Genomic DNA, 17,431 nt, shown 5'->3' on the forward strand with positions numbered 1-17,431 from the left:
AACAACAAAAAGAGAATAGATAGAATACTGACCTACATCCTAGACTCCCTGCAAAACTCCAAAGAAGGGACCTCCAGAAGAGATCCTTCCTCAGTGGTAGTCAGCTCTTAAATGGGTCTAGGAGAGGTGGAGCCAGGCTACACCCCTTCTAGCAGCACAGGTGAATTGCCTTCACCTGTGCTCCTGTGGCTGACTCATTACTTGCCTCAGGTGATCAATCAGAGGTTCAGGCCATGATTCAGTAGTTCCCATACAAGTATGAACGCAGAAATGTAGGAAACTCATCAACTACGAGGACAACAGAAACCCTCAGGTCTGTGAACACTTCAAGGAACAGCCTCAGACATACACACACACACACATACCTTGTGACTGCCAAACTTTATTTTTCAAAACATTTCTAATGATTGGATATGAGCAGCAATTTTAAAGAAAACGAAACAGTTAAGTTGTGAAATCCCACAGTGTAAATATGAACAGAGCCTACAGCCAATCTTGGGCTTTGGCTTATTATTTTATTTTATTTTATTTATTTATTTTAAGGAGAAAAGAAGTCTTAACTCTTAACACTGTTTCTGTAAGTTTCCCCACCAGTTTGCAGACAGTATTTTTTCACAAATTGTGTTCTTATAAAAGTGAAGCAACTCACACGCAGGAGCAGCTGTAGAAGAATACAACCAAGAAAAGCCTCAACAGCCTAAATGACATATGATATCAAATTAAATACCACTTAAGGCACAAACCTGTTTGGGGGGAAAACATCACATACAAAACAAGACCTGCAAAATAAATATTGGAGGGAGTGGGCAGGATGAAGCTAATTTCAGCACCTACTGCATCATTGCTCCAAAGAGAAATTCTGGCCAAATGTTTCAGAAAGGATGAAGCGAGTGATCACGACAGTACACGTTTGAGATGTATCAATGACCTGATGTTACAACTCTCATCGTAACTGCAGAAGTTACTACCATCTCTTTAAAGGAACACTGAACAGTTCCTTTAATGTAAATATCAACAACGAATCAAAGACATCTGCGGAGTAATAGCATTCCTCCACTCATTACTGCCTTCACTACCTAGCCTCCCCAAGTCCTTCTGTTCTTTCATCCCAGGATTCCTTGGCTTGACCCTGAGTATCCAGTTTTCACGCTTTTTTTCCAGTGAATCTGATAATCTATTTTGAAACAAACATATTTGTTACAAAAACATATTCTATTTAGCTGGAAGTCACTATCCATAAACTGCAACAAGAGGAGGTACTTAAGTTCAGAAACGTGAGGAGAAAGGGCCGTAACCTCTGCACCTGTAGGTAACTCAGTCAAACAACTGGGACCCACTGCAGAAGAAACCATCTGTGGTAGTTCCAACACCTGGTGCATTCAGACAGGAAGAAATGCTTATAGAGTTTAATTGTTTGAATTTCAGAGATGACTCAGGAACACATCGCAACAAAAGGTGAGATAGACAGATGTAAGGACTATGCTCATCACCTTTAACATCTATCACACAGCACTCTCCTATCACACATACAAGTGACATATGTAACATATTGTCATTAAAAGCATTCACAAGCAGAGAGGTCAAACTGTGGTTTACTATTAAAGGTTGACAGCTACAAATTCACTTCAGTCCTCAGAGCAAATGCTGGCATTACTTTTTAGCATAGCCAATTTTGGTGTTAAACTAAATCTGCATGTTGCAAATAGAAAAGACAGCTTCAAAATCAAAACATCACTCCTAAAAGCAGAACATGAAGCTCTAATACAGACACACGGCAGATAAGATGTAGAGAGATTCATTTTTTCTAAATTCACTTTAAATGCAAGCAGTTCAGGAATTAGAAAATAATGTTCATCTGAACACAACATGCACAGAACAGGAGGGGTTGCTAACAGCCTTCCAACCTGTTCTCTACCTGACAGATTCAGAGCTGAAGACTACAAAATGCCGCCTGATTAATTTATTCTCAGTGCTGCACCTTCGTGTAGGTGACAAAACTTGTAGCTGTTCGCCTACACTATCCTCAAATGGGGTTTCCTAGAAGAAAGAATAAATCAGATCTGAAAAATTTGAAGTGCCTGTCATACAGCTTGACATTTTTAATAGGCACCACTTCTCTTCTTCTGCAAGAGCAGAACCCAATCCCAAAATAATGCATATTTTATGTGCTCTCCTCAAAGTTTCTAAAGAGTTTGCAAAACAAACAAAACAAACAAAATACAAAAGAAAAACAAACAAAAAAAAACACTGTAAAACAAATTTCAGACCAAAAAGATGTTCAATATTGCATAAGACTATTACTTATGGGACTTGTACAAGTTCTACGCACAAAGCAATCTTTAATGGTACAGGGACATTTTGGCAAAAGTAAATCTACTAACATGAAGAGTTTGGGTGGCCAAGGAACACCACTAAGCTCTGTCACTCCAGGAAAGCAAAAATACCCGGTTTTAAGACAGGAAACTTTTTTTCTGAATGCTGTTAGAAGCTTTGCTCTGTGTCTTCATGATTTCTCCTCACTTTCCTCAGGCTCCAACCATCTGCTACTTTGAGTGCTTGGAAGTGTTTCTTTGCTGAAGAGAATTTCTACGTTATCAGTTAAATACATGTGATTCTCTCCTATTAAATTAATAATGACAAAAGTCTTGCTGCCTGTACTCCATAGTAAGAATTCTTCTACCTGTTGTAAGAATCTAAAGACATAGTTGGTTTTCAAAAAAACAAAAGAGCTATTTCAACATAAGCACTGCTCTTTCCTGTAACCCCTACAGAAGCAGATTTACATGGAGGAGCTGGGAGAGAAAAGAATGCACAAACCCTGAAGATCAATCTTTACAACTAAGGCACTTCTATCAATACAGTAGACAGACTAGAATTTCTGATTTGGGTAAATGCTATAGCAGAACCTTCCCTTCTAAAGAAGGCACCCAGAAGGATCCAACTGTAGCTTAGTTTCTTTGCGGTACTTACAACAGTTAGACTTGATTAAAAATGACATGTAACACTAGGTACCAAAGACAAATGTTACCCACAAAGGCAAATATCCAAGAAATTACGTGAAAGAATTCTGCAACATCTGTTACAGAAAATCCTTACCCAACTATGAATCTCTCTTTAGGCTGTTGGCAATTCTAAGGCTTATTTCAAAACAAATCTTTAAGGTACGTTTAATACACTAATAAACTGATTAGCCATAATATTTTACCTATAGTCTGTTTCGAACACAGGCTATCCACTGAAATACCAAATCATTCTTTTTTCTTCCTGTGACATGTTCTCAAAAATGGAAACAGATTCCAAAGGAAACCAACACTTCTGCATTACACATCCTTGAAAATACCAACTCTCTAGTACTGAACACCTGAAGTTCCTCAACACTTTAGGAACATCATTTAAAAACCAGAAGACAGAACTTGTTTGTACTTATCGTGGCAAATAATGGTGTGCAGTTTGATACACTGGTTAAACACAGTCCTTTGAACAGCAAAAAATACACAGCTGTGCTCTGTGTTTTGATAAAGGAATTTGAGAATAGATTTCAAAAGTGCCGGAAAAACCATACATTTTTTGCTGCAGTTGCAACTCCATTTTCAAATGACATAAATGCTTTCTCTGCAAATTTCCAAATGGAATATGCAGAGCTGCAACCAGACATGCAACTCAACAATCTGACCAAAGGTCAGACCTTTATGAACCCCATCTGCCCGGAAAGAACCACCTTTCAATTTACAGTAATGTCTTAATCATCTCATCGCTTTTTGGATGAAACAAGGTAGGATGTCCCACCAGTTCCATGTTTTTGTTGCTCTTTTTTATGTTTTCATTTAAAAATAATACCTAGTTGAGTTTCTTGGATGCATTCATTTTGTTACATAGGAAGGTTGCTTCACCTTCAACCACCTGTTACATGGCCAAGGAGAGAACAGGCTGAGGACAGCAGCCCCTGATCAGCCTTCCCATCCTCCGGGTGCAAAACCCCAGCACCAGGCCCCAAGGACCTCACAGGCCCTCCAACGCACCCCCTGCAGTCCCAGTGCGGCCGCCCAGAGGACACCAGGCCCTCTCCTCCACACCCCTCTGCTTTGGCATCAGGGCAGAAGAGATGCCACCTTCTCACGCTCCAGGGCCAGAGCTGAGGGATGGCAAAGGACAGCCGACACGACAACAGAAACTCCACTGTTTTTAATGACTGCCTCTCCCTCGGCTGCCTGTGGGGCGTCACCATGCTTTGCTCCTCCTCTATCCCACGCAGCTGCAGGGTACTTGAGAAGCCTCTGCCCCGACTGACCCTCTTGCTACATTCGTGCCACTGCCTCCCAGAAATGGCCGCAGGCCCCAACTTTGGGACCGCAGCCACCGTCTTTGGGTCAGCTCCTAGTGCTCAGAATCCTGTCGTTGTAGGCACCAAACTGCATTCATCTGCAGTTGCTGAGGTGACTCAGCGGAAGCTTTCTACTGCTCTGCAAGTGAAAACCTGTTACTTCTTGTTACTTCTCTTTACTTCGGAGAACGGGATGGAGCAGCCACCCTTAAAGAAGAGGCGGCTGCTGGAAGAGGATGATGATATCGAGCCTATGGAGGTGGACCCGCCTAGCAGCCAAGAAGAGCCCATGGAGGTGGACCTGCCTGGCAGCCAAGAAGAGCCCATGGAGGTGGATCCACCTGTGGAAGATGAGCAGATGGAAGTGGATCCACCTCCATCGGGGCACACTGGCCATCCCTCTGCTGCTGCCAGGCCAACCAGGAAGAGGTCGCGCCAGGATCCATCTACCTCCCGTGAAATGGCCGCCTCGACGCCGGTGCTGATCTTCCTGTCCTGTAAGTTTGCCCTTACCTGGGAGAGCCCCAGCTCACGGCCATCTTGCGGGCTCGCATTGAGCCTGCATTGCCTGGTCCTTCTTCTTTTCATGCCAAGGCTCCTACGAGCCCTTCCTTCCCGACCCCCTCCCTCGTCCCTTCCCAAGTCCTCTTGACTTGCAGAATCAGACTCCATAACAACAAAGCAGTTATAGGAGCAGGTACATTTATGTTTATTTCAGTGGTGCACATGCCAGATGCAAAGGTGAATTTTTCTACCTATGCTGCATACCAGGAAGCAGAAGTGTCATATTTGCAAGCCGAGCTTGTGCACATTCAATAGATTTCCTGGAACCCACCGTGGCTCCAGAGGGGAATCTGAGAGGGATTTAGCATACACAGAATCTCCTGGCAAATACATCATGCACTGGATCGTCCAGACCCCGTGCTCTGGTACCAAATATTGTTCTTTCAATTTTCCTCAATTGCTTCTTTCGACTAATCACATATTTACTCAATACTTCATCCCCCACCTGCATAGAAATTCCTTTTTGTACAATATAAGGTCGTAAAAGATTTTGTATGGGCTTAATCCCTCCTTGGTTCAGGGTTTTGTCCAAATTCTTAAAAGTGTCAGAGGCAGTGCCTGAGGCCATGGAATCCCAGCCTCTTGGCCAAGCTTTATTATTTGCAACTTGATCAAATGATTCATCTCTTTCATCTGGCCACTTGACTGCGGCCTATAAGGTATGTAGTTGACAATCAATTCCCAATAGTGTGCTGATCTGTTGGACTATTTTAGCAATAAAATGTGGGTCTCAATCTAAGGAAATTTCCCCTGATACTCCGGACCTCGGAATTACTTCTTGTAACAAAACATTTGTTACTTCTGTAGCCTTATTAATTCTGCAAAAGTATGCCTTGGCCATCCTGAAAGGGAATTTGCTAAGACTAACATGTATCTATACCCTCCTTTTCTTGGGAGCTCTGAAAAATCTACTTGGCATTGTTGCCCTGGATGATTTCCGTTCCCTATTTGCCGTTATTGAACCTTGTGTGACCTGTTCTAGGATTACTTTGTAGACAGACTTCACATTGCTGGGTTACTTGTCTGTCAATGGTTTACAGGCTGGTTCGGCCCTGTTCCGTGACTAGCAGGCGGAGGGATTTTGCAAAATCCACACCTCTGGAAAAGGGAAACAGGGGACCCCAAAATAACTGAAAAAAGCAGCAACGATCTGATTGCAAAATAACGCACTATAATACAATATAATTAGAATTGAAGCTAATGAATCAAATATAATGAGAGAGAGTGCATCCAAAAGGTGGATAGGCCTCACTATAATGCTGAGGTCAGACATGCAGTCTGATTGAGCAGCAGGAAGATGACGAAGAGCTGACGAAGAATGTGACCTTTCCAGGGGTTATATTTCCTCTTTGACTGCAAAACCCCCTGGGGAATATAATTCTTCTCTTCTGGACAGGTGCCCAGAACTGGAGCATTAAGGCTTTAAGTCCCAGTGCACTACATGATGTTATGACATGGAATACTGATAACCAATAATCACAAAACCATGACATTGTCTAATAGTAGTATACAAATTTCGGGCTACTACTCATTCAATCAGATATTTGTATAATGCTTCTGCTTCCCAACAGGTTTTCCTATGTTTGGCCATCACCACAGCCCATAATATGGCTGCTGGAATAACTACTTTCCCTTGTGGTGTAACATCCCATCCTTCTTCTTCCACCCATCCTTCTAAATCATTTATCAAATTCCAATCCTCTTTTGAATATTTTGGCTCTCCATCCACCTGAATTTTACCATCTGGAATCAAGGAACCCTCCACTGCCCTCTGCCGCCTGCTTTGCTTCTCTGTCAGACAGCGCATTTCCCATTTCTTCAGCATTATTTCCTTTTTGGTGGGATCAACTGTGCATAATAGCTACTTTCCTTGGCTGCTGTGCTGCCTCCAGGACTCTAAGTATTTCTTTGGCATGTTTAATAACTTTCCCTTGGGCTGACAACAGTCCTCTTTCCATACTGCTCTATGAGAATGTACAACACTAAAGGCATTGTATTTTGAATCAGTCCATATGTTCATCTTTTTTTTCCCTTCACCAATTCTAGAGCCCCTGTGAGGACTATTAATTCAGCCTTTTGTGCTGAGGTGTTCGGAGGCAGAGCTTTGGCCTCTATTATCTTCTCAACAGTTGTTATCACGTACCCAGCCTTACAAATTCCTTGTCAAACAAAGCTGCTTCCATCCATATACCAGGTGTCTTCTGCATCCTCTAATGGTTCTCCTTTTAGGTCTATGCAGCTAGAATATTCAGCTTCAATAGTCTCTAATCAATCGTGAGACACAGGTTCTCCCGTGACTCCACTAAGAAAGACAGCTGGGTTTATGATATTTGTTAATGTTAACTTCTACGTCATCTTGTTCCACTAGAATGGCTTGATATTTCAAAAATCCCTGAGGGGAGAGCCAATGTCCCCCTTTTACCTCTAACACTGTAGAGACCATGTGGGATACCAATACAGTTATCTTCTGCCCCACTGTGAATTTTTGTGTCTCTTGGATGGTAATTACCACAGCAGCCACAGCCCTCAGGCATGCAGGCCACCCCTTGCTTACTTCAAGTTGTTTAGAAAAGTAGGCCACCACCCTCCGGTATGGCTCAAGGTTCTGGGCCAAAACTCCCAAGGCTATTCCCTGTTTTTCATAGGAGAATAACAGGAAGGGTTTAGTGACATCTAGTAATCCCAAGGCTAGGACTTTCATCAGCTCCTGTTTCAACTGCCAGAATGCTCTTCTAGCCTCCCCATCCCAGATCAGATCCTTTGGGCAAGATTTTAACATCACGTAGAGCAGTTTTACCATTATTCCCTAGTTAGGTATCCATAAATGGCACCATCCTGTCATTCTGAGGAATGTCTGAAGCTCCTTAGATGTGCATGGTAAGGGTTTGACAAATAGCCTCTTTCTGGGTGGTCCCCAGCATCGGCATCCCGGCAGCAATCTCGTATGCCAGGTATGTCACCTGCTGTTGAACCACTTGTACTTTCTGTGGAGAAACTTGATACCCATTAAATTCAAGGAAATTCAGGAAACTAACTTTCCACTCCAGCCTCCTTTGTCTCTGTAGCTATCAAGGGATCATCCACATGTGGTATTAATACCCCTTCATCAGACGGATGCTCCCACTGCTCCAAGTCCTTAGCCAATTGGTTCCCAGATATCATGGGACTATTCTTAAATCCCTGTGGGAGAACAGTCCATGTAAGCTGTGATTATCATCCTGTACTAGGATTCTCCCATTCAAAAGCGAATAATAGCTGGCTTTCTGAGGCTAGTGGTAAGCAGAAAAAGGCATCCTCCAAATCCAGAACAGTAAGCCATGTTAGTTCAGTGGATAGTTGGGTGAGCAAAGTATATGGATTAGCTACCAGAGGATATAATTCCTCTACTATTTTGTTAATTGCTCTCAGATCCTGTACCACCCCATTACTTCTATCAGGCTTTCTCACCAGTAATATCGGTGTGTTATATTTTGATTCACATTCTTTCAGCAAGCCATGCTTTTTGAATCAGTCAATTATTGGTTATATCACTTCTCTATCTTCTGTCCTCAGGGGATATTGTTTAATTCTTGGGTGCCAACTCCCTAGTTTGATTTTTATTACTACAGGGGGTGCATTTTTAGCTCGGCTAGGGTTTCGACTTCCCATACTCGTGGATAAATCTAATCTGTTACTTCTTCTGGGATCCCTATACTTGGGAGGTAGGTATTAAGGCCAAACTGAGTAGTTTTATTATAGGTTCTTCCTTTACTTTAAACTTTATTTCCCCTTTCTCAAACTTTACTTTTGCTTTCAATTGTTCCAATAAGTCCCACCCTAGGAGAGATTTCAGTGAATTTGGCAAATACAAAAATCTATGTATTCCCCCCTGTTTTCTGAACTTAAACTTTAGCAGTTTAGAAAAATATGCCTTTTCTGGTTGACCTGTGGACCCTTTTACCATTACAAAGTTTTCGCTTAATGGCATCAAAAATTCATTTAAAACAGAATAAGTAGCTCCCACATCCACCAAAAATTCTACATTCCGTTGTTCATTCCCTAGCTTAATTTTAACCGGAGAATTCGCTAGGGTAGATTCCCGAGATCCCCGTCAATCCATTTCCACCGGGGCTTGGATCCTAACCCATGCCCCACATTTTTACTGATCCTTCTGTGGACATTCCCTCTTCCAATGTCCTTTTTTCCTGCAGATGGCGCACTGGTCCTTCTCAAGCGGTTCTCCTTCTTCTCCTCCCAATTACTAAACACCCTCCATGCTTCCTCTAATAAACTTTCTGAATTCCGTGCATCCAAACCCTTCATTTTCTGTAGCTTTCGTCTTATGTTTCCCATTGATTGTCCTATGAATAATGATGAGTTGCTGAATACCTATCTCTGATCCTGGGTCTAGAGAAGTGGACTTTCTATGGTATCTCTTAATTTTTGCAGAAACTCCGAAGGAGTTTCCTTCAGTCCTTGCCTTAGAGCATACAACACAGACCGACTGATTGTCTTCGGGATAGCCTTTCCATTCCTTTTACAACCCATTCCCTATATGCTACTAGCCGGTCCCTTTCTGCACTCTTATTCACATCCCAGTGAGGGTCCTGCTTTGGAAAATGACATTTATGTCCTCATTCTTGCCCCGGAACAACATTAATTGTAAGATCATGTTATAATTCAGAGTCCTATACAGGGACCATTTTTTCCCATCCTACAATTTGTACAGTAACCACCACTGACTGAAATATTTTATCAAAGCCTTCTTACTCAGACTACCCTCGGGTCTTCTGGCAATGTCCCCCCAATGTGCCAAAATACACCCAAGTGGTGTCCTCTTTGGTACTTCTTTTCCTTGCCTATTTCCCATTATACGGGCTTGCTGAGTTGTTATTCCTCTAACGTCCCCACAGCTTACCCCTAATACCTTAAAATTTCCCCAAAGTAACTCCCAGAACTCATTCTCCCACTCTAGCCTGCATTTATAGCACGAGTCCTACCAGACTCCTCAATATAATTCTTTACAATCTAAACAGAGTATAAAATAAAATGGACAGCATTTGTTGTTCTATGAATTAGGCAACTTTCTTCAGGCCCTTCACTGTAATCTATCTCAAATAGTTCTCCACTCTCCTTGTCCCAATCCAAAATTATCATTTACTCGCCCAATTTCTACAATCTACAACTCCTAATTCTACCTGGGCTTAATATTAGCAGCATTTCATTTTACATTAGCAGCATTTCATACGCACGGTATCGAGCAATTACAACAAATGGCAATCACGATTAAACAACCTAGGACTCCTGTTATCACCACTGTAACAACTCACGATATCATTTAATTCTTAATGAGGCTATCAATTCTCTGATGACAAAACATAAAGACAGACAGTCAGACGACAATCACTGTTATACTCCGCACTCACTGCATCTCAAGTATTCAACACACTCACTAGCAATCATACACACAATGCCGACTTAATCAAAATCTGAGTTCAAGACAGTATTTCAAATGTTTCAATAACAACAACTCAAATACATGGTACCGAAAACTTACAACAGATCGTAACAGCAATAATAAGGCCTATGATTCCCACTGCTATGGCCACAAAAATCCACGTAGTTATTTAACAAAATGGTGTTACCAATCACCTAAGAGCTATTGCACTTTCCCTGCGTATGACTTAAGGGTCCCCTTTGTAGGAACTCCTCAAGGAGTTTTCCTACCCCAGCCAGCAACCAACTCAACCTGTGAGCTCACTCACCCAGGGGGTGAAAACACATGCTCCTTCTTACCTGACATAGGATGTCTCCTCATGACTTACAGGTTCTCCTTTCCATACCCATACCTGATCCACCGACAGATGGTCCTTGTCTATCCCCGCAGTGATCAGGTGAGAAAGGGGAGTCCTTCCAAGAAATCCCGGGGCGCGCCAAAGGCGTCCCCCCTCTCAGCTGGTCCTGCAGCCAGACAGAGATGGTCCCATCTGGGGTGCCAAATTGACCGCCAGATTCAGACTCCATAACCACAAAGTAGTTTACAGGAGCACATACATTTATTTCAGCAGTACACACGCAAAATGCAAGACGGGATCTTTCTGCCTATCTTGTATACCAGGAAGCAGAAGTGTTGCATATTTGTAAGTCAAGCTCATGCGTATTCAATAGATTTCCTGGAGCCCATCTACATATTCATTAATTTTCTGGGAATTCATTTACATGAAGTCCCTCCCCCTGGCGCATGCGTTGTGTGCAGTGAGGGTCCCTGCTGGTGGTCTTTGGGGATGAAGTTAGTTGTCTTCCTCACTCTGGCTCTTCACCTCTGGCCCAGATTGCGCCACAAAAACCGATTCTTGCTGGTGACATCCCAACTTCCTCATGTTTGTTCCTCTTTCTGATAACTATGCAGAGCTTATTTTTCCCAGTTTGTGAAAGCATTTTCATGAATCTTAAGCCCCCCTCCATCACTCTCATTTCTTCTTTACCAATCCTGAGGAAGAGGGCAGGGCAGGGACTGCCATCCTCTGAGCTGCTGTGCCGGGGTAGTGGGACGAGCCTGGTGGAGGGACCTCAACTGCCGGGGGCCTCGAACATCGCAGGGGTGTGAGGATCCCATAAGTTTACCCTTATATGGGAGGGAGAGCCCCAACTCAAAGCCAGCCCATGGGCTCTCATGGAGCATCAATTCTCTCTTGACAGGTAAGGGTCCCATGAGCCCATCCTTCCTGTTTCTATGTTGAAGCAGACTTTGGATCAGACAGGAAGAAGTGCTGAACTTCAGAAGGAAGATCCAGTCCAGAGACTTTGGACTTTCTCTTCAAGACTGGTCCATCAACAATTAACAGTTCAAAATGAGAAAGAAGTAAAAAACAAAACTAAATAAACAATTTTTCATTTTTAAAAAGACAACCACTGACTGTCTCTCTGCTTCAGGAAGCTTCGAGTTTGCACGCAGGTTCCCGCGCCCCCTCCTTGCCTCCCGCACACAGAACGTACCCTGCAGCAGGACACGCTGCCCTCACTGCCAGCCCGAGGAACAGCCACTGCACTGCACACACACTGAGGCTGTCCCCTTGCCCTGCCTCAGCACCCTCTGCTACGTGACAAGGATCTTACACACACACACATCATCAAGAAAATAGTCAAGATCCCCTTTTGACTGTGGAAAAGTTCCGCAGAATCAGAATGCTCACAGTATTTCACTTCCTCTCCACAACTGATTGCTTAAAGAATTCAGGCACTTGAACTGAAAAACAAAATAAGCATTTGTCAGGACAAACACATAACTAAAGCAAAACATTTCCTTTAAAATAAATGACAGCCCTTCCCTAGGTGGCACTGAGAAGCAGTTCCAACAGCCACGTCCCACTCACAGACCAGCTCAGCCTGCCCTGTGGCTGCCCCCCACTCTGCACTGTCATGGTGGCACCTCTGCCCCTCCAGTGCCTCAGCCTGACCCCTCTCGTGCACCCATCACTCACAGCAAATACACAGCAGTATGCAACCAGATCTGCCTGGAATGAAACCAGTAGGGCACAGGGTAGTGCTGACTCAGATATGGTAAACAGTATTAGGCTGTTTGATATATTGGCTAAACTCAAAAAGTTGTTATGCCCTTTGATCTGCTGTAGTTTGTATGAAAATAAATGGGAGACATTACTTCTGGTGGGACCTATGTATTTTTTTATGCAGTCCAAGTCAATTCTTCTTTATTTAATGCAGTCCAGGCAAACCAAAAGGTTGAAAACCCTTGAGGTAGCTAGCTAGTGCAGTCTATAAAGGAGAAATGCTGAAAGGTCTTGGGTTGCAGTTACAACACTGACAGAAGACATTAGCAAGTGTGGGAAAACTCCACAAGCAAGAGTGGGCCTCAAACCAAAGATGAATGTAGCACAGGCTGTGTCCTCACTGGTGGATTAGCAACACCTCATCCTGGCAGAACAAGGTCCGCTAGCAGTCCAGGCAAGGCAGATTGTGAACCCAGTCCAACACCCACTCAAGTGTCCTGTCAGGAGCAACAGGAAAGGGAGCCAGGGACGAGTAGTACAACATTGCTCAGGCTGGGATTAAGCCCAGGTCTCATCCGCAGCAGACAGCATGGCTGCGAACCCCAAGAGAGACTGCTTAGGGCTATCAGGGCCTATAGAATCCCTCAGGGCCCTGACAAACAATTGTATTATTTATCCTTCTCCTTATCGTCTTCTAATGGTTTCTGTCACAGAGAGGACAATAAGCTAGATGGTTCTTTCCAGCCAACTTACTCAAAAAGATCAGATGAAGCAAAGTATAAAGTCAGCCCTTATGTACAGCTAATCTTGAAATACACATTCTCGACAAACTGATGAGTTAACATCCTGTTCCAGTCTAATTTGGTTGGCTATTCTGAAGCTATCCTTCAGTAGCTGATGCTTTCTCACTTTTGCTGTTCAAGTCTGCTGAAGTTTGAGATATTAAGGAATGGTATTCAACTAATGGTTTACTTTATTGCATTGATTATAAATGCAAAGTCCAGAAAGAATGAAGTCTTCTCACACTTTCCCTTCTGCTCCTACAGTATTTAATGTAGCTAGCTGTTCCAAAGAACTTCCTGACAAATATTTCTGTTGTGATGGGGCATTTCTTAATTTGTTATTATAGACATTCCTCTAGCAGGAGTTGGACTGAGCATTCTCCTGGTGGCCCATTTTCACCTACAGCTTCTTTATTGCAATAAACTCTACTTGAGGTGAGCCGGTAGGAAGTTTTGATTAGTGCAGAATTTATATCTCACCTCAGTGAGCTGACTTCTGAGAAGCATTCCTCAGAACTGCCATATGTTCTTTGGCTTGTTTTTTACTTCAAAAACCAATTAGGACTGTTCTTCCTCACATTATTCCAGTGCTCTGGATCTTTTGGGTGCTGGTATGTTATACTTTAAGCCAAGAAGCAGTTCCAGAAAAGGCCTGAATATTATGATTTCAGTCATGTCAATTCATTTTATTTCCCAAGATCTTTGCTATAGTTGAGTGGCTTGTCTACCACAAATATAACACTGGAAGTTTAGATGGAATTATTTTTTTACAGGACCAGAAATGCTGAAACAGCAAACTGTATTTGTGTCTTTCTAGAAGTTTACAAAACTTCTGATAGAAGTTCACAACCAAACAGAAAATATTTTATAGGTATGCTACAAATGTTTTGAATAGTGTGGATTATCTATCATACTAGTCTTAGAAATTTCTGTCAGTTACAGGGTTACGCTAGTTCTGCATGATTAACTTTGATATATTTGTATATACCAAGTTTAACCATCACTTTGCTTGTTTAACCATCACTTTTCATCCTCCGTTACATCACTCTCAAACAATATAGTATTTGTTTTTCTGTATGTTTCAACTGCTAGCCACTGAAGGACTGTATTTATTTGTGTTCATATATTAATGTGTGTCAGTCACGATCCTTGTTTTGTGCCTGGTTAAAATGATTCAACAGATTACACTGAAATATTGTGCAATCTTTGCATAATATTTCAATGTAGCCTACTGAATATTAGGCATAGATTGCATAAGATTTCAAACTCAAATTGAAATATTAGAACATTTAATTTATTGATGTTTATTTGTTTCTCCTAAGTATGTTTGTGATTGCAAGGTCTTTCAGCAGCTTTGGAAAGGAGTAATTTAGAAGATATGTTTGAAAACAGTAAAAGTTAGCTGATGGAGATTCAGATTCATGAAGGCTGTGTCTCTGAGATACAGACTTCTATAGAATTATCAGAATGTCATACATTCAGAAGCATGACATTTTGTCTCTAAAAATTTATCTCGACATTTAGGCGTTGTATTCATATAGTACTCCTACTCATATGTACATATACCCCTCATGAGGGGCCCAAAACTGAACACAGTAGTCAAGGTGCAGCCTGACCAGAACTGAGTACAGAGGGGTGATCACCTCCCTGTCCTGCTGGTTACACTATTTCTGATACAAGCCAGGATGCCGTTAGCCTTCTTGGCCACCTGGGCACACTGTTGGCCTGTGTTCAATTGTGTGTCAATCAACAACTCCAGATTCATTTTCTACACAGTCTTCCAGCCATTCTGCCCTAAGCCTGTAAAGTTTCCTGGAGTTGTCATGGCCAAAATGTGATGTGGCTAGAATGTGACTGCCACAACCCTTTATTTAGATAATGTCTTGTGGCTCTCTGTAGAATTAGGTGTTGCAGAAATGGGACAAAATTCTTCCAGCAATAACAAAAGATAACACGATTATCTTTCAGATATTTATCCCAGCAGGCGATAACTGGAACAACAGGGCATGTTTAGTTACATAACAGACCACATATTTCCTTGCTTAGGAGCTTCAATGAAATCATAATTTGAAACTAAGTATATATTGAAGATCTGTTTCACTTGAGAATTATAAAAAAGCAAGATCTACATCTCACAATACTGTTTAAGAAGCCTTAGTATGCCTTATTCTAGTATTTGTACTGCACTTCTGTATAATAAAATAAGGAAACTGGGAAGAAAGCTTTATTTGCCATGAAGATGGAGTCAATAAGCTGCACTGGTTTTCCTTTGCTCTGACTGGTGAAGGAGGTACACTGGTAGGTCAGGTCTTGCTATATCCACAATTCTTTGGGAGTGAATAATCAGCTTTCTGATTAGTTTGCTCAGAGAATAAATACAGATGTCATCTAAGTATCTAAAAACGAAAGTTTTCATCAAACTGTAACTAGAAGGAAGCAAAATACCCACATGTTGGCCTATTTGGGGCATCTCTTCATCACTTTCCTATGTTTGTGAACTGTCTATCGGTAATATATGGCATTTTGGATGTAAGATACGGTTATGTTTTGATTTCAGGATTCTCATCTGGAGAAAAAGAATGTCCTCCTGTTCAGGTGCTTTCCTTTGTGCTTATTACTCTACAGTTTGATCCAGAAGTCTGCTGTCAGTAAAAAGAGCTCTGACATTAATAGGTTATTTGGAATGCCCTCGATTTCCTGCATATCCAACAAGCAAACTCAAAATCCTGTTTCATCCTGTAATAAGGCTGATGCTCAATTTTAGAGATGTTACAAGAAATGCAATGTCAGCAACTGAAATTAAATGTAGTATTTCCACAAAGTCTTGACTATATTTAATTATAAGTAATGAACCATTATAGAAATGAAATACTCATTTGCAGGTTCTTGTAAGCTACTTCGTTCTACTATCAATGGCAAAACAACTGTTGACTCATATCGATGTATTTATCAACAAAGTCAATTGGAGCTGATGTGGTTTACTGGAAAAATGTGGTTGAGGAAACATTTTCAGATGTGCTTTTACATCCAGCTACTAAGCACAACCAAAAAATGTGGGTCAATTGTGCATAATTGCAATAAATATTTTTTCAGGTTCCATTCATTTGAAATCTAGGTTACAACGGCAAAGAACATAATTTAAGAGCTGTTTGAGTATTTTGGACTAGAAAATCTTCCTTTTGTTTGTTCAGGAAGTATTTCTCAGTTATATGCAGTGACTGGACAAAAGTAATAAAATTACAACGCTGAATTGAATTAAAGTGACCGGGTCATTCAAGTTCTGTTGGAGGGGAGGTTATGTTTAGCTTTCTTTTTATTCTTGTTTTGTTTGTCTTTTTTTTTTTTTTTTTTTAATGTGGTTCCTAAGAATTCTGATTTGCATTGACAGTGCCCCTCTAAAATGAAGCCAATTATTCACAATTAGAACAAATATTTTTTCAGGTTTCATTCCATTTGGAATTGAGGTTAGAACATTCAGTAAAAATATTCAATGGTAGTTCTTACTAAATTGGCTACATATGTGTGGGAGGTAGCAAGACACTCACTAGAAACATCTGTTCAATGTCCCAAGCCATTTCTATTTTATATGAAAAAAAAAGAGGCAAGACCCTCACTAGGAAGGCAGCTGTAATACTGAGTAAAAGCACTTGACACTACAATTTTTTGCTTGCTAATATTTCAGCTGTGAATAGGTACAATAATTGCTTTCATCCATCAATAGTCTACTTGTCCACTCTGCTGAATCTAGGTTTTATGACTCCAGTGCTGGGCTGGCCTAACGTGACACCAGATGTGCACTAGGAGAGCTGAGTCTGACTCTTGCCACATGATAGAGAGGTGAGTTGGCCATGTGGGTCTGCAGGAGGATGCAGTTGCCTGCTTGAACAGTCCCTGCTGCTCTGACATCTGTCTCACATCTTCATAAAGGTAAGGTCAGCAGGCTGGAGGACAGGGGTGTTCTGAGTCTGCATTCAGCTGGAATTTCGTGTTGCAGGAAGTTAAGAAGTGTAAGGGATTTTCAAAATGAGTTGAGTTATATTAGTACTGAATTGAGATGATTCGTGGGTTCAGCAAAAACAACCAACCAAACAAACAAAAACCAGAAAGAATGGATTTGGGAAAATCTTATTAATCCATTTCCCCTACTTGCACACCTGTCCTTTGTATGATGATATCCCCTGTTTTTTGTTGTACTACCTTTCCTTCCTCAGTATCTTTACCACATCAGAATGAAAGTTAGTTATTCAGCATAAAGCATATATGAAAATGTCAAGGAA

Source organism: Phasianus colchicus, chromosome 6 (assembly GCF_987193195.1).
Source record: "Phasianus colchicus chromosome 6, bPhaCol1.hap1.1, whole genome shotgun sequence".
In the NCBI taxonomy this organism is placed as follows: Eukaryota; Metazoa; Chordata; class Aves; order Galliformes; family Phasianidae; genus Phasianus; species Phasianus colchicus.